At 39.1% G+C, this 24,892-nt stretch overlaps 15 non-coding genes across 15 annotated transcripts; all 15 read left to right on the top strand.

The window, feature by feature from the left end:
- The first annotated feature begins 35 nt into the window (after window positions 1–35).
- On the top strand, window positions 36–108 carry TRNAR-UCG (transfer RNA arginine (anticodon UCG)). Its single transcript has one exon. It is a non-coding gene; the product is annotated as a tRNA-Arg (tRNA).
- A 1,549-nt stretch (window positions 109–1,657) lies between these two features.
- On the top strand, window positions 1,658–1,730 carry TRNAR-UCG (transfer RNA arginine (anticodon UCG)). Its single transcript has one exon. It is a non-coding gene; the product is annotated as a tRNA-Arg (tRNA).
- Window positions 1,731–3,247: 1,517 nt separating this feature from the next.
- TRNAR-UCG (transfer RNA arginine (anticodon UCG)) lies at window positions 3,248–3,320 on the top strand. The gene has a single exon. It is a non-coding gene; the product is annotated as a tRNA-Arg (tRNA).
- Window positions 3,321–6,463: 3,143 nt separating this feature from the next.
- Window positions 6,464–6,536, top strand: TRNAR-UCG (transfer RNA arginine (anticodon UCG)). The gene has a single exon. It is a non-coding gene; the product is annotated as a tRNA-Arg (tRNA).
- A 1,550-nt stretch (window positions 6,537–8,086) lies between these two features.
- TRNAR-UCG (transfer RNA arginine (anticodon UCG)) lies at window positions 8,087–8,159 on the top strand. The gene has a single exon. It is a non-coding gene; the product is annotated as a tRNA-Arg (tRNA).
- A 3,143-nt stretch (window positions 8,160–11,302) lies between these two features.
- TRNAR-UCG (transfer RNA arginine (anticodon UCG)) lies at window positions 11,303–11,375 on the top strand. Its single transcript has one exon. It is a non-coding gene; the product is annotated as a tRNA-Arg (tRNA).
- Window positions 11,376–12,925: 1,550 nt separating this feature from the next.
- Window positions 12,926–12,998, top strand: TRNAR-UCG (transfer RNA arginine (anticodon UCG)). The gene has a single exon. It is a non-coding gene; the product is annotated as a tRNA-Arg (tRNA).
- An 836-nt stretch (window positions 12,999–13,834) lies between these two features.
- Window positions 13,835–13,907, top strand: TRNAR-CCU (transfer RNA arginine (anticodon CCU)). The gene has a single exon. It is a non-coding gene; the product is annotated as a tRNA-Arg (tRNA).
- Window positions 13,908–15,425: 1,518 nt separating this feature from the next.
- TRNAR-CCU (transfer RNA arginine (anticodon CCU)) lies at window positions 15,426–15,498 on the top strand. The gene has a single exon. It is a non-coding gene; the product is annotated as a tRNA-Arg (tRNA).
- A 642-nt stretch (window positions 15,499–16,140) lies between these two features.
- TRNAR-UCG (transfer RNA arginine (anticodon UCG)) lies at window positions 16,141–16,213 on the top strand. Its single transcript has one exon. It is a non-coding gene; the product is annotated as a tRNA-Arg (tRNA).
- An 836-nt stretch (window positions 16,214–17,049) lies between these two features.
- Window positions 17,050–17,122, top strand: TRNAR-CCU (transfer RNA arginine (anticodon CCU)). The gene has a single exon. It is a non-coding gene; the product is annotated as a tRNA-Arg (tRNA).
- A 642-nt stretch (window positions 17,123–17,764) lies between these two features.
- TRNAR-UCG (transfer RNA arginine (anticodon UCG)) lies at window positions 17,765–17,837 on the top strand. Its single transcript has one exon. It is a non-coding gene; the product is annotated as a tRNA-Arg (tRNA).
- Window positions 17,838–20,979: 3,142 nt separating this feature from the next.
- Window positions 20,980–21,052, top strand: TRNAR-UCG (transfer RNA arginine (anticodon UCG)). Its single transcript has one exon. It is a non-coding gene; the product is annotated as a tRNA-Arg (tRNA).
- Window positions 21,053–21,888: 836 nt separating this feature from the next.
- Window positions 21,889–21,961, top strand: TRNAR-CCU (transfer RNA arginine (anticodon CCU)). The gene has a single exon. It is a non-coding gene; the product is annotated as a tRNA-Arg (tRNA).
- A 2,234-nt stretch (window positions 21,962–24,195) lies between these two features.
- On the top strand, window positions 24,196–24,268 carry TRNAR-UCG (transfer RNA arginine (anticodon UCG)). The gene has a single exon. It is a non-coding gene; the product is annotated as a tRNA-Arg (tRNA).
- Window positions 24,269–24,892: the final 624 nt, after the last annotated feature.

Below are 24,892 nucleotides of genomic sequence, written 5' to 3'. Positions count from 1 at the left end.
ACCTACATTATAAAAATAAGCACAGCAGGACATATGACTGCGTGGCCTAATGGATAAGGCGTCTGACTTCGGATCAGAAGATTGAGGGTTCGAGTCCCTTTGTGGTCAGTTTTTGCCAATGGTCACACAACTCAGCTTTCCGTTCAGAATGGAAGCAGGCTCTTCCAATACTCTTATAGCCATCATGTTCACATTCCTAATTATTCATGAAGTGGAGTACATACTGCACAGTCATTTAGATTGCATCTTCAGCCTAAAATCTTGTTCATGTTAGTGGCATTAAGAAGTGCTTCTATGTACACGCACTTATTATGTAATAGGTTTGCAGAATTTTGACTTGACAGAATGGGTTTTTAGCTTAAGGGTGTGTAGATGAAATGCAAGGTGTGTAAGTATGTGTTCATGGAGTGCCTTAAGTGTAAAATCTGTATGATTTGTGCAGCTAAAGTGCTAATTTTGCCTACGAGATAGAAAAGTACTACAGAAGAATTATAAAGGATTGGCACATTGGCTGCCTTTGCTGATGACACAGTTGGCTAATTTGTAAAGCATTGGTCTATTAAGTTGCAGAGTTTGGTAAGCATTGGTCTATTAAGTTACAGAGTTTGGTTGAACTTGGTTAGGAGACTTGGTGCCTTTTTCTGTGTCCTGCTGAAGACAAGGACGGCTTGATACCACTGTCAAAGCCCAGTTTATTGAGAAAAGCATCCAGGAAAGAAGAAGTGTTGAGTCGAAAGTGGTTCTCCTCCAATTTCTCTCCACTTGCTCGAAATGCAGAGCCTCCATTATAGCACAGAACAGAGTGTTAAAGTCGGGGATGGAAGAGGATGAAAATGGGAAGTTTACTTATGGAGAGAACTGAGAAATGTCCTGTGTGCAGACACCAGTGTTTGACGATTGACTACATTTAAATAATGCCTCTAGAGTGCAAGTGTTTATCTGTGCCTCAGTGGCCTAATGGATAAGGCACTGGCCTCCTAAGCCAGGGATTGTGGGTCGAGTCCCATCTGAGGTGAAAACCAATATCCACTCTTACTTTTCCAGAAAAATGTATATATTTATTACATGCTTCCGCTCAGAAGCTTATGAGGTATTTGGAACTTTGAAATGGTACCATTTTACTTCTGTACTCTTCAGGGTCATGTTGGTGTTCTGAAACTACAAAGTAGATTTTTAAACACCTATCTTTGTCAGATGCAACTTTGACCCGGCAGAAGATATTCCTTTGGAAAAAATGATTTGAATTGGATTGGTGTAACTGTTGTTTCTAGAGGTGGTGACAGGCTTTCAGCTACTTGAATAGGGCAAGTCAGGATTCATGAAATGTATACAACCTTTGAGTGTATGTAAATTGGCATATCCAGAAAGGAGCAGTTTGTACTACTGTCAAAACAGTTTCTCTCCACTTCTGGAAATATCCAGAGCTATGTGAGCATACAACTGATCTTTAATCTCATTAAGAAAGAGGTTTAAATGCAAAAAAGAAAACAAAAGCTTATCGTACTGGTGACATTCTCATTATATAGATTCCAAAAGAGTGTTTAATTGAAAGGAGCTGAAAAAACACAATGGGATGTAAACCTAAATAACTATGAATATCATATTTTCCATCCTTGCATACCACCTACATTATAAAAATAAGCACGGCAGGACATATGACTGCGTGGCCTAATGGATAAGGCGTCTGACTTCGGATCAGAAGATTGAGGGTTCGAGTCCCTTTGTGGTCGGTTTTTGCCAATGGTCACACAACTCAGCTTTCCGTTCAGAATGGAAGCAGGCTCTTCCAATACTCTTATAGCCATCATGTTCACATTCCTAATTATTCATGAAGTGGAGTACATACTGCACAGTCATTTAGATTGCATCTTCAGCCTAAAATCTTGTCCATTTTAGTGGCATTAAAAAGTGCTTCTATGTACACGCACTTATTATGTAATAGGTTTGCAGAATTTTGACTTGACAGAATGGGTTTTTAGCTTAAGGGTGTGTAGATGAAATGCAAGGTGTGTAAGTATGTGTTCATGGAGTGCCTTAAGTGTAAAATCTGTATGATTTGTGCAGTTAAAGTGCTAATTTTGCCTACGAGATAGAAAAGTACTACAGAAGAATTATAAAGGATTGGCACATTGGCTGCCTTTGCTGATGACACAGTTGGCTAATTTGTAAAGCATTGGTCTATTAAGTTGCAGAGTGTGGTTGAACTTGGTTAGGAGACTTGGTGCCTGTTTCTGTGTCCTGCTGAAGACAAGGACGGCTTGATACCACTGTCAAAGCCCAGTTTATTGAGAAAAGCATCCAGGAAAGAAGAAGTGTTGAGTCGAAAGTGGTTCTCCTCCAATTTCTCTCCACTTGCTCGAAATGCAGAGCCTCCATTATAGCACAGAACAGAGTGTTAAAGTCGGGGATGGAAGAGGATGAAAATGGGAAGTTTACTTATGGAGAGAACTGAGAAATGTCCTGTGTGCAGACACCAGTGTTTGACGATTGAATACATTTAAATAATGCCTCTAGAGTGCAAGTGTTTATCTGTGCCTCAGTGGCCTAATGGATAAGGCACTGGCCTCCTAAGCCAGGGATTGTGGGTCGAGTCCCATCTGAGGTGAAAATCAATATCCACTCTTACTTTTCCAGAAAAATTTATATATTTATTACATGCTTCCGCTCAGAAGCTTATGAGGTATTTGGAACTTTGAAATGGTACCATTTTACTTCTGTACTCTTCAGGGTCATGTTGGTGTTCTGAAACTACAAAGTAGATTTTTAAACACCTATCTTTGTCAGATGCAACTTTGACCCGGCAGAAGATATTCCTTTGGAAAAAATGATTTGAATTGGATTGGTGTAACTGTTGTTTCTAGAGGTGGTGACAGGCTTTCAGCTACTTGAATAGGGCAAGTCAGGATTCATGAAATGTATACAACCTTTGAGTGTATGTAAATTGGCATATCCAGAAAGGAGCAGTTTGTACTACTGTCAAAACAGTTTCTCTCCACTTCTGGAAATATCCAGAGCTATGTGAGCATACAACTGATCTTTAATCTCATTAAGAAAGAGGTTTAAATGCAAAAAAGAAAACAAAAGCTTATCGTACTGGTGACATTCTCATTATATAGATTCCAAAAGAGTGTTTAATTGAAAGGAGCTGAAAAAACACAATGGGATGTAAACCTAAATAACTATGAATATCATATTTTCCATCCTTGCATACCACCTACATTATAAAAATAAGCACGGCAGGACATATGACTGCGTGGCCTAATGGATAAGGCGTCTGACTTCGGATCAGAAGATTGAGGGTTCGAGTCCCTTCGTGGTCGGTTTTTGCCAATGGTCACACAACTCAGCTTTCCGTTCAGAATGGAAGAAGGCTCTTCCAATACTCTTATAGCCATCATGTTCACATTCCTAATTATTCATGAAGTGGAGTACATACTGCACAGTCATTTAGATTGCATCTTCAGCCTAAAATCTTGTCCATTTTAGTGGCATTAAAAAGTGCTTCTATGTACACGCACTTATTATGTAATAGGTTTGCAGAATTTTGACTTGACAGAATGGGTTTTTAGCTTAAGGGTGTGTAGATGAAATGCAAGGTGTGTAAGTATGTGTTCATGGAGTGCCTTAAGTGTAAAATCTGTATGATTTGTGCAGTTAAAGTGCTAATTTTGTCTACGAGATAGAAAAGTACTACAGAAGAATTATAAAGGATTGGCACATTGGCTGCCTTTGCTGATGACACAGTTGGCTAATTTGTAAAGCATTGGTCTATTAAGTTGCAGAGTTTGGTAAGCATTGGTCTATTAAGTTGCAGAGTTTGGTTGAACTTGGTTAGGAGACTTGGTGTCTTTTTCTGTATCCTGCTGAAGACAAGGACGGCTTGATACCACTGTCAAAGCCCAGTTTATTGAGAAAAGCATCCAGGAAAGAAGAAGTGTGGAGTCGAAAGTGTTTCTCCTCCAATTTTCTCTCCGCTTGCTCGAAATGCAGAGCCTCCATTATAGCACAGAACAGAGTGTTAAAGTCGGGGATGGAAGAGGATGGAAATGGGAAGTTTACTTATGGAGAGAACTGAGAAATGTTCTGTGTGCAGACACCAGTGTTTGACGATTGAATACATTTAAATATTGCCTCTAGACTGCAAATGTTTATCTGTGCCTCAGTGGCCTAATGGATAAGGCACTGGCTTCCTAAGCCAGCGATTGTGGGTTCAAGTCCAATCTGAGGTAAAAACCAATATCCACTCTTACTTTTCCAGAAAAATTGATATATTTATTACATGCTTCCGCTCAGAAGCTTAAGTGGTATTAGGAACTTTGAAATGGTACCATTTTACTTCTGTACTCTTCAGAGTCATGTTGGTGTTCTGAAACTACAAAGTAGATTTTTAAACACCTATCTTTGTCAGATGCAACTTTGTCCCGGCAGAAGATATTCCTTTGGAAAAAATGATTTGAATTGGATTGGTGTAACTGTTGTTTCTAGTGGTGGTGACAGGCTTTCAGCTACTTGAATAGGGCAAGTCAGGATTCATGAAACATATACAACCTTTGAGCGTGTGTAAATTGGCATATCCAGAAAGGAGCAGTTTGTACTACTGTCAAAACAGTTTCTCTCCACTTCTGGAAATATCCAGAGCTATGTAAAGCATACAACTGAGCTTTAATCTCATGAAGAAAGAGGTTTAAATGCAAAATAGAAAACGAAAGCTTATCGTACTGGTGACATTCCCATTATATCGATTCCAAAAGAGTGCTTTAATTGAAAGGAGCTGAAAAAACACAATGGGATGTAAACCTAAATAACTATCAATATCATATTTCCCATCCTTGCATACCACCTACATTATAAAAATAAGCACAGAAGGACATATGACCGCGTGTCATAATGGATAAGGCGTCTGACTTCGGATCAGAAGATTGAGGGTTCGAGTCCCTTCGTGGTCGGTTTTTGCCAATGGTCACACAACTCAGCTTTCCATTCAGAATGGAAGCAGGCTCTTCCAATACTCTTATAGCCATCATGTTCTCATTCCTAATTATTCATGAAGTGTAGTACATACTGCACAGTCATTTAGATTGCATCTTCTGCCTAAAATCTTGTCCATGTTAGTGGCATTAAGAAGTGTTTCTATGTACACGCACTGAATATGTAATAGGGTTGCAGAATTTTGACTTGACAGAATGGGTTTTTAGCTTAAGGGTGTGTAGATGAAATGCAAGGTGTGTAAGTATGTGTTCATGGAGTGCTTCAAGTGTAAAATCTGTATGATTTGTGCAGTTAAAGTACTAATTTTGCCTACGAGAAAGAAAAGTACTACAGAAGAATTATAAAGGATTGGCACATTGGCTGCCTTTGCTGATGACACAGTTGGCTAATTTGTAAAGCATTGGTCTATTAAGTTGCAGAGTGTGGTTGAACTTGGTTAGGAGACTTGGTGCCTGTTTCTGTGTCCTGCTGAAGACAAGGACGGCTTGATACCACTGTCAAAGCCCAGTTTATTGAGAAAAGCATCCAGGAAAGAAGAAGTGTTGAGTCGAAAGTGGTTCTCCTCCAATTTCTCTCCACTTGCTCGAAATGCAGAGCCTCCATTATAGCACAGAACAGAGTGTTAAAGTCGGGGATGGAAGAGGATTAAAATGGGAAGTTTACTTATGGAGAGAACTGAGAAATGTCCTGTGTGCAGACACCAGTGTTTGACGATTGAATACATTTAAATAATGCCTCTAGAGTGCAAGTGTTTATCTGTGCCTCAGTGGCCTAATGGATAAGGCACTGGCCTCCTAAGCCAGGGATTGTGGGTCGAGTCCCATCTGAGGTGAAAACCAATATCCACTCTTACTTTTCCAGAAAAATTTATATATTTATTACATGCTTCCGCTCAGAAGCTTATGAGGTATTTGGAACTTTGAAATGGTACCATTTTACTTCTGTACTCTTCAGGGTCATGTTGGTGTTCTGAAACTACAAAGTAGATTTTTAAACACCTATCTTTGTCAGATGCAACTTTGACCCGGCAGAAGATATTCCTTTGGAAAAAATGATTTGAATTGGATTGGTGTAACTGTTGTTTCTAGAGGTGGTGACAGGCTTTCAGCTACTTGAATAGGGCAAGTCAGGATTCATGAAATGTATACAACCTTTGAGTGTATGTTAATTGGCATATCCAGAAAGGAGCAGTTTGTACTACTGTCAAAACAGTTTCTCTCCACTTCTGGAAATATCCAGAGGTATGTGAGCATACAACTGATCTTTAATCTCATTAAGAAAGAGGTTTAAATGCAAAAAAGAAAACAAAAGCTTATCGTACTGGTGACATTCTCATTATATAGATTCCAAAAGAGTGTTTAATTGAAAGGAGCTGAAAAAACACAATGGGATGTAAACCTAAATAACTATGAATATCATATTTTCCATCCTTGCATACCACCTACATTATAAAAATAAGCACGGCACGACATATGACTGCGTGGCCTAATGGATAAGGCGTCTGACTTCGGATCAGAAGATTGAGGGTTCGAGTCCCTTCGTGGTCGGTTTTTGCCAATGGTCACACAACTCAGCTTTCCGTTCAGAATGGAAGCAGGCTCTTCCAATACTCTTATAGCCATCATGTTCACATTCCTAATTATTCATGAAGTGGAGTACATACTGCACAGTCATTTAGATTGCATCTTCAGCCTAAAATCTTGTCCATTTTAGTGGCATTAAAAAGTGCTTCTATGTACACGCACTTATTATGTAATAGGTTTGCAGAATTTTGACTTGACAGAATGGGTTTTTAGCTTAAGGGTGTGTAGATGAAATGCAAGGTGTGTAAGTATGTGTTCATGGATTGCCTTAAGTGTAAAATCTGTATGATTTGTGCAGTTAAAGTGCTAATTTTGCCTACGAGATAGAAAAGTACTACAGAAGAATTATAAAGGATTGGCACATTGGCTGCCTTTGCTGATGACACAGTTGGCTAATTTGTAAAGCATTGGTCTATTAAGTTGCAGAGTTTGGTAAGCATTGGTCTATTAAGTTGCAGAGTTTGGTTGAACTTGGTTAGGAGACTTGGTGTCTTTTTCTGTATCCTGCTGAAGACAAGGACGGCTTGATACCACTGTCAAAGCCCAGTTTATTGAGAAAAGCATCCAGGAAAGAAGAAGTGTGGAGTCGAAAGTGTTTCTCCTCCAATTTTCTCTCCGCTTGCTCGAAATGCAGAGCCTCCATTATAGCACAGAACAGAGTGTTAAAGTCGGGGATGGAAGAGGATGGAAATGGGAAGTTTACTTATGGAGAGAACTGAGAAATGTCCTGTGTGCAGACACCAGTGTTTGACGATTGAATACATTTAAATAATGCCTCTAGAGTGCAAGTGTTTATCTGTGCCTCAGTGGCCTAATGGATAAGGCACTGGCCTCCTAAGCCAGGGATTGTGGGTCGAGTCCCATCTGAGGTGAAAACCAATATCCACTCTTACTTTTCCAGAAAAATTTATATATTTATTACATGCTTCCGCTTAGAAGCTTATGAGGTATTTGGAACTTTGAAATGGTACCATTTTACTTCTGTACTCTTCAGGGTCATGTTGGTGTTCTGAAACTACAAAGTAGATTTTTAAACACCTATCTTTGTCAGATGCAACTTTGACCCGGCAGAAGATATTCCTTTGGAAAAAATGATTTGAATTGGATTGGTGTAACTGTTGTTTCTAGAGGTGGTGACAGGCTTTCAGCTACTTGAATAGGGCAAGTCAGGATTCATGAAATGTATACAACCTTTGAGTGTGTGTAAATTGGCATATCCAGAAAGGAGCAGTTTGTACTACTGTCAAAACAGTTTCTCTCCACTTCTGGAAATATCCAGAGCTATGTGAGCATACAACTGATCTTTAATCTCATTAAGAAAGAGGTTTAAATGCAAAAAAGAAAACAAAAGCTTATCGTACTGGTGACATTCTCATTATATAGATTCCAAAAGAGTGTTTAATTGAAAGGAGCTGAAAAAACACAATGGGATGTAAACCTAAATAACTATGAATATCATATTTTCCATCCTTGCATACCACCTACATTATAAAAATAAGCACGGCAGGACATATGACTGCGTGGCCTAATGGATAAGGCGTCTGACTTCGGATCAGAAGATTGAGGGTTCGAGTCCCTTCGTGGTCGGTTTTTGCCAATGGTCACACAACTCAGCTTTCCGTTCAGAATGGAAGCAGGCTCTTCCAATACTCTTATAGCCATCATGTTCACATTCCTAATTATTCATGAAGTGGAGTACATACTGCACAGTCATTTAGATTGCATCTTCAGCCTAAAATCTTGTCCATTTTAGTGGCATTAAAAAGTGCTTCTATGTACACGCACTTATTATGTAATAGGTTTGCAGAATTTTGACTTGACAGAATGGGTTTTTAGCTTAAGGGTGTGTAGATGAAATGCAAGGTGTGTAAGTATGTGTTCATGGAGTGCCTTAAGTGTAAAATCTGTATGATTTGTGCAGTTAAAGTGCTAATTTTGTCTACGAGATAGAAAAGTACTACAGAAGAATTATAAAGGATTGGCACATTGGCTGCCTTTGCTGATGACACAGTTGGCTAATTTGTAAAGCATTGGTCTATTAAGTTGCAGAGTTTGGTAAGCATTGGTCTATTAAGTTGCAGAGTTTGGTTGAACTTGGTTAGGAGACTTGGTGTCTTTTTCTGTATCCTGCTGAAGACAAGGACGGCTTGATACCACTGTCAAAGCCCAGTTTATTGAGAAAAGCATCCAGGAAAGAAGAAGTGTGGAGTCGAAAGTGTTTCTCCTCCAATTTTCTCTCCGCTTGCTCGAAATGCAGAGCCTCCATTATAGCACAGAACAGAGTGTTAAAGTCGGGGATGGAAGAGGATGGAAATGGGAAGTTTACTTATGGAGAGAACTGAGAAATGTTCTGTGTGCAGACACCAGTGTTTGACGATTGAATACATTTAAATATTGCCTCTAGACTGCAAATGTTTATCTGTGCCTCAGTGGCCTAATGGATAAGGCACTGGCCTCCTAAGCCAGCGATTGTGGGTTCAAGTCCAATCTGAGGTAAAAACCAATATCCACTCTTACTTTTCCAGAAAAATTGATATATTTATTACATGCTTCCGCTCAGAAGCTTAAGTGGTATTAGGAACTTTGAAATGGTACCATTTTACTTCTGTACTCTTCAGAGTCATGTTGGTGTTCTGAAACTACAAAGTAGATTTTTAAACACCTATCTTTGTCAGATGCAACTTTGACCCGGCAGAAGATATTCCTTTGGAAAAAATGATTTGAATTGGATTGGTGTAACTGTTGTTTCTAGTGGTGGTGACAGGCTTTCAGCTACTTGAATAGGGCAAGTCAGGATTCATGAAACATATACAACCTTTGAGCGTGTGTAAATTGGCATATCCAGAAAGGAGCAGTTTGTACTACTGTCAAAACAGTTTCTCTCCACTTCTGGAAATATCCAGAGCTATGTAAAGCATACAACTGAGCTTTAATCTCATGAAGAAAGAGGTTTAAATGCAAAAAAGAAAACAAAAGCTTATCGTACTGGTGACATTCCCATTATATCGATTCCAAAAGAGTGCTTTAATTGAAAGGAGCTGAAAAAACACAATGGGATGTAAACCTAAATAACTATCAATATCATATTTCCCATCCTTGCATACCACCTACATTATAAAAATAAGCACAGAAGGACATATGACCGCGTGTCATAATGGATAAGGCGTCTGACTTCGGATCAGAAGATTGAGGGTTCGAGTCCCTTCGTGGTCGGTTTTTGCCAATGGTCACACAACTCAGCTTTCCATTCAGAATGGAAGCAGGCTCTTCCAATACTCTTATAGCCATCATGTTCTCATTCCTAATTATTCATGAAGTGTAGTACATACTGCACAGTCATTTAGATTGCATCTTCTGCCTAAAATCTTGTCCATGTTAGTGGCATTAAGAAGTGTTTCTATGTACACGCACTGAATATGTAATAGGGTTGCAGAATTTTGACTTGACAGAATGGGTTTTTAGCTTAAGGGTGTGTAGATGAAATGCAAGGTGTGTAAGTATGTGTTCATGGAGTGCTTCAAGTGTAAAATCTGTATGATTTGTGCAGTTAAAGTACTAATTTTGCCTACGAGAAAGAAAAGTACTACAGAAGAATTATAAAGGATTGGCACATTGGCTGCCTTTGCTGATGACACAGTTGGCTAATTTGTAAAGCATTGGTCTATTAAGTTGCAGAGTGTGGTTGAACTTGGTTAGGAGACTTGGTGCCTGTTTCTGTGTCCTGCTGAAGACAAGGACGGCTTGATACCACTGTCAAAGCCCAGTTTATTGAGAAAAGCATCCAGGAAAGAAGAAGTGTTGAGTCGAAAGTGGTTCTCCTCCAATTTCTCTCCACTTGCTCGAAATGCAGAGCCTCCATTATAGCACAGAACAGAGTGTTAAAGTCGGGGATGGAAGAGGATTAAAATGGGAAGTTTACTTATGGAGAGAACTGAGAAATGTCCTGTGTGCAGACACCAGTGTTTGACGATTGAATACATTTAAATAATGCCTCTAGAGTGCAAGTGTTTATCTGTGCCTCAGTGGCCTAATGGATAAGGCACTGGCCTCCTAAGCCAGGGATTGTGGGTCGAGTCCCATCTGAGGTGAAAACCAATATCCACTCTTACTTTTCCAGAAAAATTTATATATTTATTACATGCTTCCGCTCAGAAGCTTATGAGGTATTTGGAACTTTGAAATGGTACCATTTTACTTCTGTACTCTTCAGGGTCATGTTGGTGTTCTAAAACTACAAAGTAGATTTTTAAACACCTATCTTTGTCAGATGCAACTTTGACCCGGCAGAAGATATTCCTTTGGAAAAAATGATTTGAATTGGATTGGTGTAACTGTTGTTTCTAGAGGTGGTGACAGGCTTTCAGCTACTTGAATAGGGCAAGTCAGGATTCATGAAATGTATACAACCTTTGAGTGTATGTTAATTGGCATATCCAGAAAGGAGCAGTTTGTACTACTGTCAAAACAGTTTCTCTCCACTTCTGGAAATATCCAGAGGTATGTGAGCATACAACTGATCTTTAATCTCATTAAGAAAGAGGTTTAAATGCAAAAAAGAAAACAAAAGCTTATCGTACTGGTGACATTCTCATTATATAGATTCCAAAAGAGTGTTTAATTGAAAGGAGCTGAAAAAACACAATGGGATGTAAACCTAAATAACTATGAATATCATATTTTCCATCCTTGCATACCACCTACATTATAAAAATAAGCACGGCAGGACATATGACTGCGTGGCCTAATGGATAAGGCGTCTGACTTCGGATCAGAAGATTGAGGGTTCGAGTCCCTTCGTGGTCGGTTTTTGCCAATGGTCACACAACTCAGCTTTCCGTTCAGAATGGAAGCAGGCTCTTCCAATACTCTTATAGCCATCATGTTCACATTCCTAATTATTCATGAAGTGGAGTACATACTGCACAGTCATTTAGATTGCATCTTCAGCCTAAAATCTTGTCCATTTTAGTGGCATTAAAAAGTGCTTCTATGTACACGCACTTATTATGTAATAGGTTTGCAGAATTTTGACTTGACAGAATGGGTTTTTAGCTTAAGGGTGTGTAGATGAAATGCAAGGTGTGTAAGTATGTGTTCATGGATTGCCTTAAGTGTAAAATCTGTATGATTTGTGCAGTTAAAGTGCTAATTTTGCCTACGAGATAGAAAAGTACTACAGAAGAATTATAAAGGATTGGCACATTGGCTGCCTTTGCTGATGACACAGTTGGCTAATTTGTAAAGCATTGGTCTATTAAGTTGCAGAGTTTGGTAAGCATTGGTCTATTAAGTTGCAGAGTTTGGTTGAACTTGGTTAGGAGACTTGGTGTCTTTTTCTGTATCCTGCTGAAGACAAGGACGGCTTGATACCACTGTCAAAGCCCAGTTTATTGAGAAAAGCATCCAGGAAAGAAGAAGTGTGGAGTCGAAAGTGTTTCTCCTCCAATTTTCTCTCCGCTTGCTCGAAATGCAGAGCCTCCATTATAGCACAGAACAGAGTGTTAAAGTCGGGGATGGAAGAGGATGGAAATGGGAAGTTTACTTATGGAGAGAACTGAGAAATGTCCTGTGTGCAGACACCAGTGTTTGACGATTGAATACATTTAAATAATGCCTCTAGAGTGCAAGTGTTTATCTGTGCCTCAGTGGCCTAATGGATAAGGCACTGGCCTCCTAAGCCAGGGATTGTGGGTCGAGTCCCATCTGAGGTGAAAACCAATATCCACTCTTACTTTTCCAGAAAAATTTATATATTTATTACATGCTTCCGCTTAGAAGCTTATGAGGTATTTGGAACTTTGAAATGGTACCATTTTACTTCTGTACTCTTCAGGGTCATGTTGGTGTTCTGAAACTACAAAGTAGATTTTTAAACACCTATCTTTGTCAGATGCAACTTTGACCCGGCAGAAGATATTCCTTTGGAAAAAATGATTTGAATTGGATTGGTGTAACTGTTGTTTCTAGAGGTGGTGACAGGCTTTCAGCTACTTGAATAGGGCAAGTCAGGATTCATGAAATGTATACAACCTTTGAGTGTGTGTAAATTGGCATATCCAGAAAGGAGCAGTTTGTACTACTGTCAAAACAGTTTCTCTCCACTTCTGGAAATATCCAGAGCTATGTGAGCATACAACTGATCTTTAATCTCATTAAGAAAGAGGTTTAAATGCAAAAAAGAAAACAAAAGCTTATCGTACTGGTGACATTCTCATTATATAGATTCCAAAAGAGTGTTTAATTGAAAGGAGCTGAAAAAACACAATGGGATGTAAACCTAAATAACTATGAATATCATATTTTCCATCCTTGCATACCACCTACATTATAAAAATAAGCACAGCAGGACATATGACTGCGTGGCCTAATGGATAAGGCGTCTGACTTCGGATTAGAAGTTTGAGGGTTCGAGTCCCTTCGTGGTCGGTTTTTGCCAATGGTCACACAACTCAGCTTTCCGTTCAGAATGGAAGCAGGCTCTTCCAATACTCTTATAGCCATCATGTTCACATTCCTAATTATTCATGAAGTGGAGTACATACTGCACAGTCATTTAGATTGCATCTTCAGCCTAAAATCTTGTCCATTTTAGTGGCATTAAAAAGTGCTTCTATGTACACGCACTTATTATGTAATAGGTTTGCAGAATTTTGACTTGACAGAATGGGTTTTTAGCTTAAGGGTGTGTAGATGAAATGCAAGGTGTGTAAGTATGTGTTCATGGAGTGCCTTAAGTGTAAAATCTGTATGATTTGTGCAGTTAAAGTGCTAATTTTGCCTACGAGATAGAAAAGTACTACAGAAGAATTATAAAGGATTGGCACATTGGCTGCCTTTGCTGATGACACAGTTGGCTAATTTGTAAAGCATTGGTCTATTAAGTTGTAGAGTTTGGTAAGCATTGGTCTATTAAGTTGCAGAGTTTGGTTGAACTTGGTTAGGAGACTTGGTGTCTTTTTCTGTATCCTGCTGAAGACAAGGACGGCTTGATACCACTGTCAAAGCCCAGTTTATTGAGAAAAGCATCCAGGAAAGAAGAAGTGTGGAGTCGAAAGTGTTTCTCCTCCAATTTTCTCTCCGCTTGCTCGAAATGCAGAGCCTCCATTATAGCACAGAACAGAGTGTTAAAGTCGGGGATGGAAGAGGATGGAAATGGGAAGTTTACTTATGGAGAGAACTGAGAACTGTTCTGTGTGCAGACACCAGTGTTTGACGATTTAATACATTTAAATATTGCCTCTAGACTACAAGTGTTTATCTGTGCCTCAGTGGCCTAATGGATAAGGCACTGGCCTCCTAAGCCAGCGACTGTGGGTTCGAGTCCAATCTGAGGTAAAAACCAATATCCACTCTTACATTTCCAGAAAAATTGATATATTTATTACATGCTTCCGCTCAGAAGCTTAAGTGGTATTAGGAACTTTGAAATGGTACCAATTTACTTCTGTACTCTTCAGAGTCATGTTGGTGTTCTGAAACTACAAAGTAGATTTTTAAACACCTATCTTTGTCAGATGCAACTTTGACCCGGCAGAAGATATTCCTTTGGAAAAAATGATTTGAATTGGATTGGTGTAACTGTTGTTTCTAGAAGTGGTGACAGGCTTTCAGCTACTTGAATAGGGCAAGTCAGGATTCATGAAACATATACAACCTTTGAGCGTGTGTAAATTGGCATATCCAGAAAGGAGCAGTTTGTACTACTGTCAAAACAGTTTCTCTCCACTTCTGGAAATATCCAGAGCTATGTAAAGCATACAACTGAGCTTTAATCTCATGAAGAAAGAGGTTTAAATGCAAAAAAGAAAACAAAAGCTTATCGTACTGGTGACATTCTCATTATATCGATTCCAAAAGAGTGCTTTAATTGAAAGGAGCTGAAAAAACACAATGGGATGTAAACCTAAATAACTATCAATATCATATTTCCCATCCTTGCATACCACCTACATTATAGAAATAAGCACAGAAGGACATATGACCGCGTGTCATAATGGATAAGGCGTCTGACTTCGGATCAGAAGATTGGGGGTTCGAGTCCCTTCGTGGTCGGTTTTTGCCAATGGTCACACAACTCAGCTTTCCATTCAGAATGGAAGCAGGCTCTTCCAATACTCTTATAGCCATCATGTTCTCATTCCTAATTATTCATGAAGTGTAGTACATACTGCACAGTCATTTAGATTGCATCTTCTGCCTAAAATCTTGTCCATGTTAGTGGCATTAAGAAGTGTTTCTATGTACACGCACTGAATATGTAATAGGGTTGCAGAATTTTGACTTGACAGAATGGGTTTTTAGCTTAAGGGTGTGTAGATGAAATGCAAGGTGTGTAAGTATGTGTTCATGGAGTGCTTCAAGTGTAAAATCTGTATGATTTGTGCAGTTAAAGTGCTAATTTTGCCTACGAGAAAGAAAAGTACTACAGAAGAAATATAAAGGATTGGCACATTGGCTGCCTTTGCTGATGACACAGTTGGCTAATTTGTAAAGCATTGGTCTATTAAGTTGCAGAGTGTGGTTAAACTTGGTTAGGAGACTTGGTGCCTGTTTCTGTGTCCTGCTGAAGACAAGGACGGCTTGATACCACTGTCAAAGCCCAGTTTATTGAGAAAAGCATCCAGGAAAGAAGAAGTGTTGAGTCGAAAGTGGTTCTCCTCCAATTTCTCTCCACTTGCTCGAAATGCAGAGCCTCCATTATAGCACAGAACAGAGTGTTAAAGTCGGGGATGGAAGAGGATGAAAATGGGAAGTTTACTTATGGAGGGAACTGAGAAATGTCCTGTGTGAAGACACCAGTGTTTGACGATTGAATACATTTAAATAAGGCCTCTAGACTGCAAGTGTTTCTGTGCCTCAGTGGCCTAATGGATAAGGCACTGGCCTCCTAAGCCAGGGGTTGTGGGTTCGAGTCCCATCTGAGGTGAAAACCAATATCCACTCTTACTTTTCCAGAAAAATTTATATATTTATTACATGCTTCTGCTCAGAAGATTATGAAGTATTAGGAACTTTGAAATGGTACCATTTTACTTCTGTACTCTTCAGGGTCATGTTGGTGTTCTGAAACTACAAAGTAGATTTTTAAACACCTATCTTTGTCAGATGCAACTTTGACCCGGCAGAAGATATTCCTTTGGAAAAAATGATTTGAATTGGATTGGTGTAACTGTTGTTTCTAGTGGTGGTGACAGGCTTTCAGCTACTTGAATAGGGCAAGTCAGGATTCATGAAATGTATACAACCTTTGAGTGTGTGTAAATTGGCATATCCAGAAAGGAGCAGTTTGTACTACTGTCAAAACAGTTTCTCTCCACTTCTGGAAATATCCAGAGCTATGTGAGCATACAACTGATCTTTAATCTCATTAAGAAAGAGGTTTAAATGCAAAAAAGAAAACAAAAGCTTATCGTACTGGTGACATTCTCATTATATAGATTCCAAAAGAGTGTTTAATTGAAAGGAGCTGAAAAAACACAATGGGATGTAAACCTAAATAACTATGAATATCATATTTTCCATCCTTGCATACCACCTACATTATAAAAATAAGCACAGCAGGACATATGACTGTGTGGCCTAATGGATAAGGCGTCTGACTTCGGATCAGAAGATTGAGGGTTCGAGTCCCTTCGTGGTCGGTTTTTGCCAATGGTCACACAACTCAGCTTTCCGTTCAGAATGGAAGCAGGCTCTTCCAATACTCTTATAGCCATTATGTTCACATTCCTAATTATTCATGAATTGGAGTACATACTGCACAGTCATTTAGATTGCATCTTCAGCCTAAAATCTTGTCCATTTTAGTGGCATTAAAAAGTGCTTCTATGTACACGCACTTATTATGTAATAGGTTTGCAGAATTTTGACTTGACAGAATGGGTTTTTAGCTTAAGGGTGTGTAGATGAAATGCAAGGTGTGTAAGTATGTGTTCATGGAGTGCCTTAAGTGTAAAATCTGTATGATTTGTGCAGTTAAAGTGCTAATTTTGCCTACGAGATAGAAAAGTACTACAGAAGAATTATAAAGGATTGGCACATTGGCTGCCTTTGCTGATGACACAGTTGGCTAATTTGTAAAGCATTGGTCTATTAAGTTGCAGAGTTTGGTAAGCATTGGTCTATTAAGTTGCAGAGTTTGGTTGAACTTGGTTAGGAGACTTGGTGTCTTTTTCTGTATCCTGCTGAAGACAAGGACGGCTTGATACCACTGTCAAAGCCCAGTTTATTGAGAAAAGCATCCAGGAAAGAAGAAGTGTGGAGTCGAAAGTGTTTCTCCTCCAATTTTCTCTCTGCTTGCTCGAAATGCAGAGCCTCCATTATAGCACAGAACAGAGTGTTAAAGTCGGGGATGGAAGAGGATGGAAATGGGAAGTTTACTTATGGAGAGAACTGAGAACTGTTCTGTGTGCAGACACCAGTGTTTGACGATTTAATACATTTAAATATTGCCTCTAGACTGCAAGTGTTTATCTGTGCCTCAGTGGCCTAATGGATAAGGCACTGGCCTCCTAAGCCAGCGACTGTGGGTTCGAGTCCAATCTGAGGTAAAAACCAATATCCACTCTTACATTTCCAGAAAAATTTATATATTTATTACATGCTTCCGCTCAGAAGCTTATGAGGTATTAGGAACTTTGAAATGGTACCATTTTACTTCTCTACTCTTCAGGGTCATGTTGGTGTTCTGAAACTACAAAGTAGATTTTTAAACACCTATCTTTGTCAGATGCAACTTTGACCCGGCAGAAGATATTCCTTTGGAAAAAATGATTTGAATTGGATTGGTGTAACTGTTGTTTCTAGAGGTGGTGACAGGCTTTCAGCTACTTGAATAGTGCAAGTCAGGATTCATGAAATGTATACAATCTTTGATTGTGTGTAAATTGGCATATCCAGAAAGGAGCAGTTTGTACTACTGTCAAAACAGTTTCTCTCCACTTCTGGAAATATCCAGAGCTATGAGAGCATACAACTGATCTTTAATCTCATTAAGAAAGAGGTTTAAATGCAAAAAAGAAAACAAAAGCTTATCGTACTGGTGACATTCTCATTATATAGATTCCAAAAGAGTGTTTAATTGAAAGGAGCTGAAAAAACACAATGGGATGTAAACCTAAATAACTATGAATATCATATTTTCCATCCTTGCATACCACCTACATTATAAAAATAAGCACAGCAGGACATATGACTGCGTGGCCTAATGGATAAGGCGTCTGACTTCGGATCAGAAGATTGAGGGTTCGAGTCCCTTCGTGGTCGGTTTTTGCCAATGGTCACACAACTCAGCTTTCCGTTCAGAATGGAAGCAGGCTCTTCCAATACTCTTATAGCCATCATGTTCACATTCCTAATTATTCATGAAGTGGAGTACATACTGCACAGTCATTTAGATTGCATCTTCAGCCTAAAATCTTGTCCATTTTAGTGGCATTAAAAAGTGCTTCTATGTGCACGCACTTATTATGTAATAGGTTTGCAGAATTTTGACTTGACAGAATGGGGTTTTAGCTTAAGGGTGTGTAGATGAAATGCAAGGTGTGTAAGTATGTGTTCATGGAGTGCCTTAAGTGTAAAATCTGTATGATTTGTGCAGTTAAAGTGCTAATTTTGCCTACGAGATAGAAAAGTACTACAGAAGAATTATAAAGGATTGGCACATTGGCTGCCTTTGCTGATGACACAGTTGGCTAATTTGTAAAGCATTGGTCTATTAAGTTGCAGAGTTTGGTAAGCATTGGTCTATTAAGTTACAGAGTTTGGTTGAACTTGGTTAGGAGACTTGGTGCCTTTTTCTGTATCCTGCTGAAGACAAGGACGGCTTGATACCACTGTCAAAGCTCAGTTTATTGAGAAAAGCATCCAGGAAAGAAGAAGTGTGGAGTCGAAAGTGTTTCTCCTCCAATTTTCTCTCCGCTTGCTCGAAATGCAGAGCCTCCATTATAGCACAGAACAGAGTGTTAAAGTCGGGGATGGAAGAGGATGGAAATGGGAAGTTTACTTATGGAGAGAACTGAGAAATGTTCTGTGTGCAGACACCAGTGTTTGACGATTGAATACATTTAAATATTGCCTCTAGACTGCAAATGTTTATCTGTGCCTCAGTGGCCTAATGGATAAGGCACTGGCCTCCTAAGCCAGCGATTGTGGGTTCAAGTCCAATCTGAGGTAAAAACCAATATTCACTCTTACGTTCCAGAAAAATTGATATATTTATTACGTGCTTCCGCTCAGAAGCTTAAGTGGTATTAGGAACTTTGAAATGGTACCATTTTACTTCTGTACTCTTCAGAGTCATGTTGGTGTTCTGAAACTACAAAGTAGATTTTTAAACACCTATCTTTGTCAGATGCAACTTTGACCCGGCAGAAGATATTCCTTTGGAAAAAATGATTTGAATTGGATTGGTGTAACTGTTGTTTCTAGTGGTGGTGACAGGCTTTCAGCTACTTGAATAGGGCAAGTCAGGATTCATGAAACATATACAACCTTTGAGCGTGTGTAAATTGGCATATCCAGAAAGGAGCAGTTTGTACTACTGTCAAAACAGTTTCTCTCCACTTCTGGAAATATCCAGAGCTATGTAAAGCATACAACTGAGCTTTAATCTCATGAAGAAAGAGGTTTAAATGCAAAAAAGAAAACAAAAGCTTATCGTACTGGTGACATTCTCATTATATCGATTCCAAAAGAGTGCTTTAATTGAAAGGAGCTGAAAAAACACAATGGGATGTAAACCTAAATAACTATCAATATCATATTTCCCATCCTTGCATACCACCTACATTATAAAAATAAGCACAGAAGGACATATGACCGCGTGTCATAATGGATAAGGCGTCTGACTTCGGATCAGAAGATTGAGGGTTCGAGTCCCTTCGTGGTCGGTTTTTGCCAATGGTCACACAACTCAGCTTTCCATTCAGAATGGAAGCAGGCTCTTCCAATACTCTTATAGCCATCATGTTCTCATTCCTAATTATTCATGAAGTGTAGTACATACTGCACAGTCATTTAGATTGCATCTTCTGCCTAAAATCTTGTCCATGTTAGTGGCATTAAGAAGTGTTTCTATGTACACGCACTGAATATGTAATAGGGTTGCAGAATTTTGACTTGACAGAATGGGTTTTTAGCTTAAGGGTGTGTAGATGAAATGCAAGGTGTGTAAGTATGTGTTCATGGAGTGCTTCAAGTGTAAAATCTGTATGATTTGTGCAGTTAAAGTGCTAATTTTGCCTACGAGAAAGAAAAGTACTACAGAAGAATTATAAAGGATTGGCACATTGGCTGCCTTTGCTGATGACACAGTTGGCTAATTTGTAAAGCATTGGTCTATTAAGTTGCAGAGTGTGGTTGAACTTGGTTAGGAGACTTGGTGCCTGTTTCTGTGTCCTGCTGAAGACAAGGACGGCTTGATACCACTGTCAAAGCCCAGTTTATTGAGAAAAGCATCCAGGAAAGAAGAAGTGTTGAGTCGAAAGTGGTTCTCCTCCAATTTCTCTCCACTTGATCGAAATGCAGAGCCTCCATTATAGCACAGAACAGAGTGTTAAAGTCGGGGATGGAAGAGGATGAAAATGGGAAGTTTACTTATGGAGAGAACTGAGAAATGTCCTGTGTGCAGACACCAGTGTTTGACGATTGAATACATTTAAATAATGCCTCTAGAGTGCAAGTGTTTATCTGTGCCTCAGTGGCCTAATGGATAAGGCACTGGCCTCCTAAGCCAGGGATTGTGGGTCGAGTCCCATCTGAGGTGAAAACCAATATCCACTCTTACTTTTCCAGAAAAATTTATATATTTATTACATGCTTCCGCTCAGAAGCTTATGAGGTATTTGGAACTTTGAAATGGTACCATTTTACTTCTGTACTCTTCAGGGTCATGTTGGTGTTCTGAAACTACAAAGTAGATTTTTAAACACCTATCTTTGTCAGATGCAACTTTGACCCGGCAGAAGATATTCCTTTGGAAAAAATGATTTGAATTGGATTGGTGTAACTGTTGTTTCTAGAGGTGGTGACAGGCTTTCAGCTACTTGAATAGGGCAAGTCAGGATTCATGAAATGTATACAACCTTTGAGTGTGTGTAAATTGGCATATCCAGAAAGGAGCAGTTTGTACTACTGTCAAAACAGTTTCTCTCCACTTCTGGAAATATCCAGAGCTATGTGAGCATACAACTGATCTTTAATCTCATTAAGAAAGAGGTTTAAATGCAAAAAAGAAAACAAAAGCTTATCGTACTGGTGACATTCTCATTATATAGATTCCAAAAGAGTGTTTAATTGAAAGGAGCTGAAAAAACACAATGGGATGTAAACCTAAATAACTATGAATATCATATTTTCCATCCTTGCATACCACCTACATTATAAAAATAAGCACAGCAGGACATATGACTGCGTAGCCTAATGGATAAGGCGTCTGACTTCGGATCAGAAGATTGAGGGTTCGAGTCCCTTCGTGGTCGGTTTTTGCCAATGGTCACACAACTCAGCTTTTCGTTCAGAATGGAAGCAGGCTCTTCCAATACTCTTATAGCCATCATGTTCACATTCCTAATTATTCATGAAGTGGAGTACATACTGCACAGTCATTTAGATTGCATCTTCAGCCTAAAATCTTGTCCATTTTAGTGGCATTAAAAAGTGCTTCTATGTACACGCACTTATTATGTAATAGGTTTGCAGAATTTTGACTTGACAGAATGGGTTTTTAGCTTAAGGGTGTGTAGATGAAATGCAAGGTGTGTAAGTATGTGTTCATGGAGTGCCTTAAGTGTAAAATCTGTATGATTTGTGCAGTTAAAGTGCTAATTTTGCCTACGAGATAGAAAAGTACTACAGAAGAATTATAAAGGATTGGCACATTGGCTGCCTTTGCTGATGACACAGTTGGCTAATTTGTAAAGCATTGGTCTATTAAGTTGCAGAGTTTGGTAAGCATTGGTCTATTAAGTTGCAGAGTTTGGTTGAACTTGGTTAGGAGACTTGGTGTCTTTTTCTGTATTCTGCTGAAGACAAGGACGGCTTGATACCACTGTCAAAGCCCAGTTTATTGAGAAAAGCATCCAGGAAAGAAGAAGTGTGGAGTCGAAAGTGTTTCTCCTCCAATTTTCTCTCCGCTTGCTCGAAATGCAGAGCCTCCATTATAGCACAGAACAGAGTGTTAAAGTCGGGGATGGAAGAGGATGGAAATGGGAAGTTTACTTATGGAGAGAACTGAGAACTGTTCTGTGTGCAGAGACCACTGTTTGACGATTTATTACATTTAAATATTGTCTCTAGACTGCAAGTGTTTATCTGTGCCTCAGTGGCCTAATGGATAAGGCACTGGCCTCCTAAGCCAGCGACTGTGGGTTCGAGTCCAATCTGAGGTAAAAACCAATATCCACTCTTACTTTTCCAGAAAAATTGATATATTTATTACATGCTTCCGCTCAGAAGCTTAAGTGGTATTAGGAACTTTGAAATGGTACCATTTTACTTCTGTACTCTTCAGAGTCATGTTGGTGTTCTGAAACTACAAAGTAGATTTTTAAACACCTATCTTTGTCAGATGCAACTTTGACCCGGCAGAAGATATTCCTTTGGAAAAAATGATTTGAATTGGATTGGTGTAACTGTTGTTTCTAGTGGTGGTGACAGGCTTTCAGCTACTTGAATAGGGCAAGTCAGGATTCATGAAACATATACAACCTTTGAGCGTGTGTAAATTGGCATATCCAGAAAGGAGCAGTTTGTACTACTGTCAAAACAGTTTCTCTCCACTTCTGGAAATATCCAGAGCTATGTAAAGCATACAACTGAGCTTTAATCTCATGAAGAAAGAGGTTTAAATGCAAAAAAGAAAACAAAAGCTTATCGTACTGGTGACATTCTCATTATATCGATTCCAAAAGAGTGCTTTAATTGAAAGGAGCTGAAAAAACACAATGGGATGTAAACCTAAATAACTATCAATATCATATTTCCCATCCTTGCATACCACCTACATTATAAAAATAAGCACAGAAGGACATATGACCGCGTGTCATAATGGATAAGGCGTCTGACTTCGGATCAGAAGATTGAGGGTTCGAGTCCCTTCGTGGTCGGTTTTTGCCAATGGTCACACAACTCAGCTTTCCATTCAGAATGGAAGCAGGCTCTTCCAATACTCTTATAGCCATCATGTTCTCATTCCTAATTATTCATGAAGTGTAGTACATACTGCACAGTCATTTAGATTGCATCTTCTGCCTAAAATCTTGTCCATGTTAGTGGCATTAAGAAGTGTTTCTATGTACACGCACTGAATATGTAATAGGGTTGCAGAATTTTGACTTGACAGAATGGGTTTTTAGCTTAAGGGTGTGTAGATGAAATGCAAGGTGTGTAAGTATGTGTTCATGGAGTGCTTCAAGTGTAAAATCTGTATGATTTGTGCAGTTAAAGTGCTAATTTTGCCTACGAGAAAGAAAAGTACTACAGAAGAATTATAAAGGATTGGCACATTGGCTGCCTTTGCTGATGACACAGTTGGCTAATTTGTAAAGCATTGGTCTATTAAGTTGCAGAGTGTGGTTGAACTTGGTTAGGAGACTTGGTGCCTGTTTCTGTGTCCTGCTGAAGACAAGGACGGCTTGATACCACTGTCAAAGCCCAGTTTATTGAGAAAAGCATCCAGGAAAGAAGAAGTGTTGAGTCGAAAGTGGTTCTCCTCCAATTTCTCTCCACTTGATCGAAATGCAGAGCCTCCATTATAGCACAGAACAGAGTGTTAAAGTCGGGGATGGAAGAGGATGAAAATGGGAAGTTTACTTATGGAGAGAACTGAGAAATGTCCTGTGTGCAGACACCAGTGTTTGACGATTGAATACATTTAAATAATGCCTCTAGAGTGCAAGTGTTTATCTGTGCCTCAGTGGCCTAATGGATAAGGCACTGGCCTCCTAAGCCAGGGATTGTGGGTCGAGTCCCATCTGAGGTGAAAACCAATATCCACTCTTACTTTTCCAGAAAAATTTATATATTTATTACATGCTTCCGCTCAGAAGCTTATGAGGTATTTGGAACTTTGAAATGGTACCATTTTACTTCTGTACTCTTCAGGGTCATGTTGGTGTTCTGAAACTACAAAGTAGATTTTTAAACACCTATCTTTGTCAGATGCAACTTTGACCCGGCAGAAGATATTCCTTTGGAAAAAATGATTTGAATTGGATTGGTGTAACTGTTGTTTCTAGAGGTGGTGACAGGCTTTCAGCTACTTGAATAGGGCAAGTCAGGATTCATGAAATGTATACAACCTTTGAGTGTGTGTAAATTGGCATATCCAGAAAGGAGCAGTTTGTACTACTGTCAAAACAGTTTCTCTCCACTTCTGGAAATATCCAGAGCTATGTGAGCATACAACTGATCTTTAATCTCATTAAGAAAGAGGTTTAAATGCAAAAAAGAAAACAAAAGCTTATCGTACTGGTGACATTCTCATTATATAGATTCCAAAAGAGTGTTTAATTGAAAGGAGCTGAAAAAACACAATGGGATGTAAACCTAAATAACTATGAATATCATATTTTCCATCCTTGCATACCACCTACATTATAAAAATAAGCACAGCAGGACATATGACTGCGTAGCCTAATGGATAAGGCGTCTGACTTCGGATCAGAAGATTGAGGGTTCGAGTCCCTTCGTGGTCGGTTTTTGCCAATGGTCACACAACTCAGCTTTTCGTTCAGAATGGAAGCAGGCTCTTCCAATACTCTTATAGCCATCATGTTCACATTCCTAATTATTCATGAAGTGGAGTACATACTGCACAGTCATTTAGATTGCATCTTCAGCCTAAAATCTTGTCCATTTTAGTGGCATTAAAAAGTGCTTCTATGTACACGCACTTATTATGTAATAGGTTTGCAGAATTTTGACTTGACAGAATGGGTTTTTAGCTTAAGGGTGTGTAGATGAAATGCAAGGTGTGTAAGTATGTGTTCATGGAGTGCCTTAAGTGTAAAATCTGTATGATTTGTGCAGTTAAAGTGCTAATTTTGCCTACGAGATAGAAAAGTACTACAGAAGAATTATAAAGGATTGGCACATTGGCTGCCTTTGCTGATGACACAGTTGGCTAATTTGTAAAGCATTGGTCTATTAAGTTGCAGAGTTTGGTAAGCATTGGTCTATTAAGTTGCAGAGTTTGGTTGAACTTGGTTAGGAGACTTGGTGTCTTTTTCTGTATTCTGCTGAAGACAAGGACGGCTTGATACCACTGTCAAAGCCCAGTTTATTGAGAAAAGCATCCAGGAAAGAAGAAGTGTGGAGTC

Source organism: Lissotriton vulgaris, chromosome 5 (genome assembly GCF_964263255.1).
Source record: "Lissotriton vulgaris chromosome 5, aLisVul1.2, whole genome shotgun sequence".
NCBI classification, from domain to species: Eukaryota; Metazoa; Chordata; class Amphibia; order Caudata; family Salamandridae; genus Lissotriton; species Lissotriton vulgaris.
This window is presented reverse-complemented; position numbering and strand designations above follow the sequence as displayed.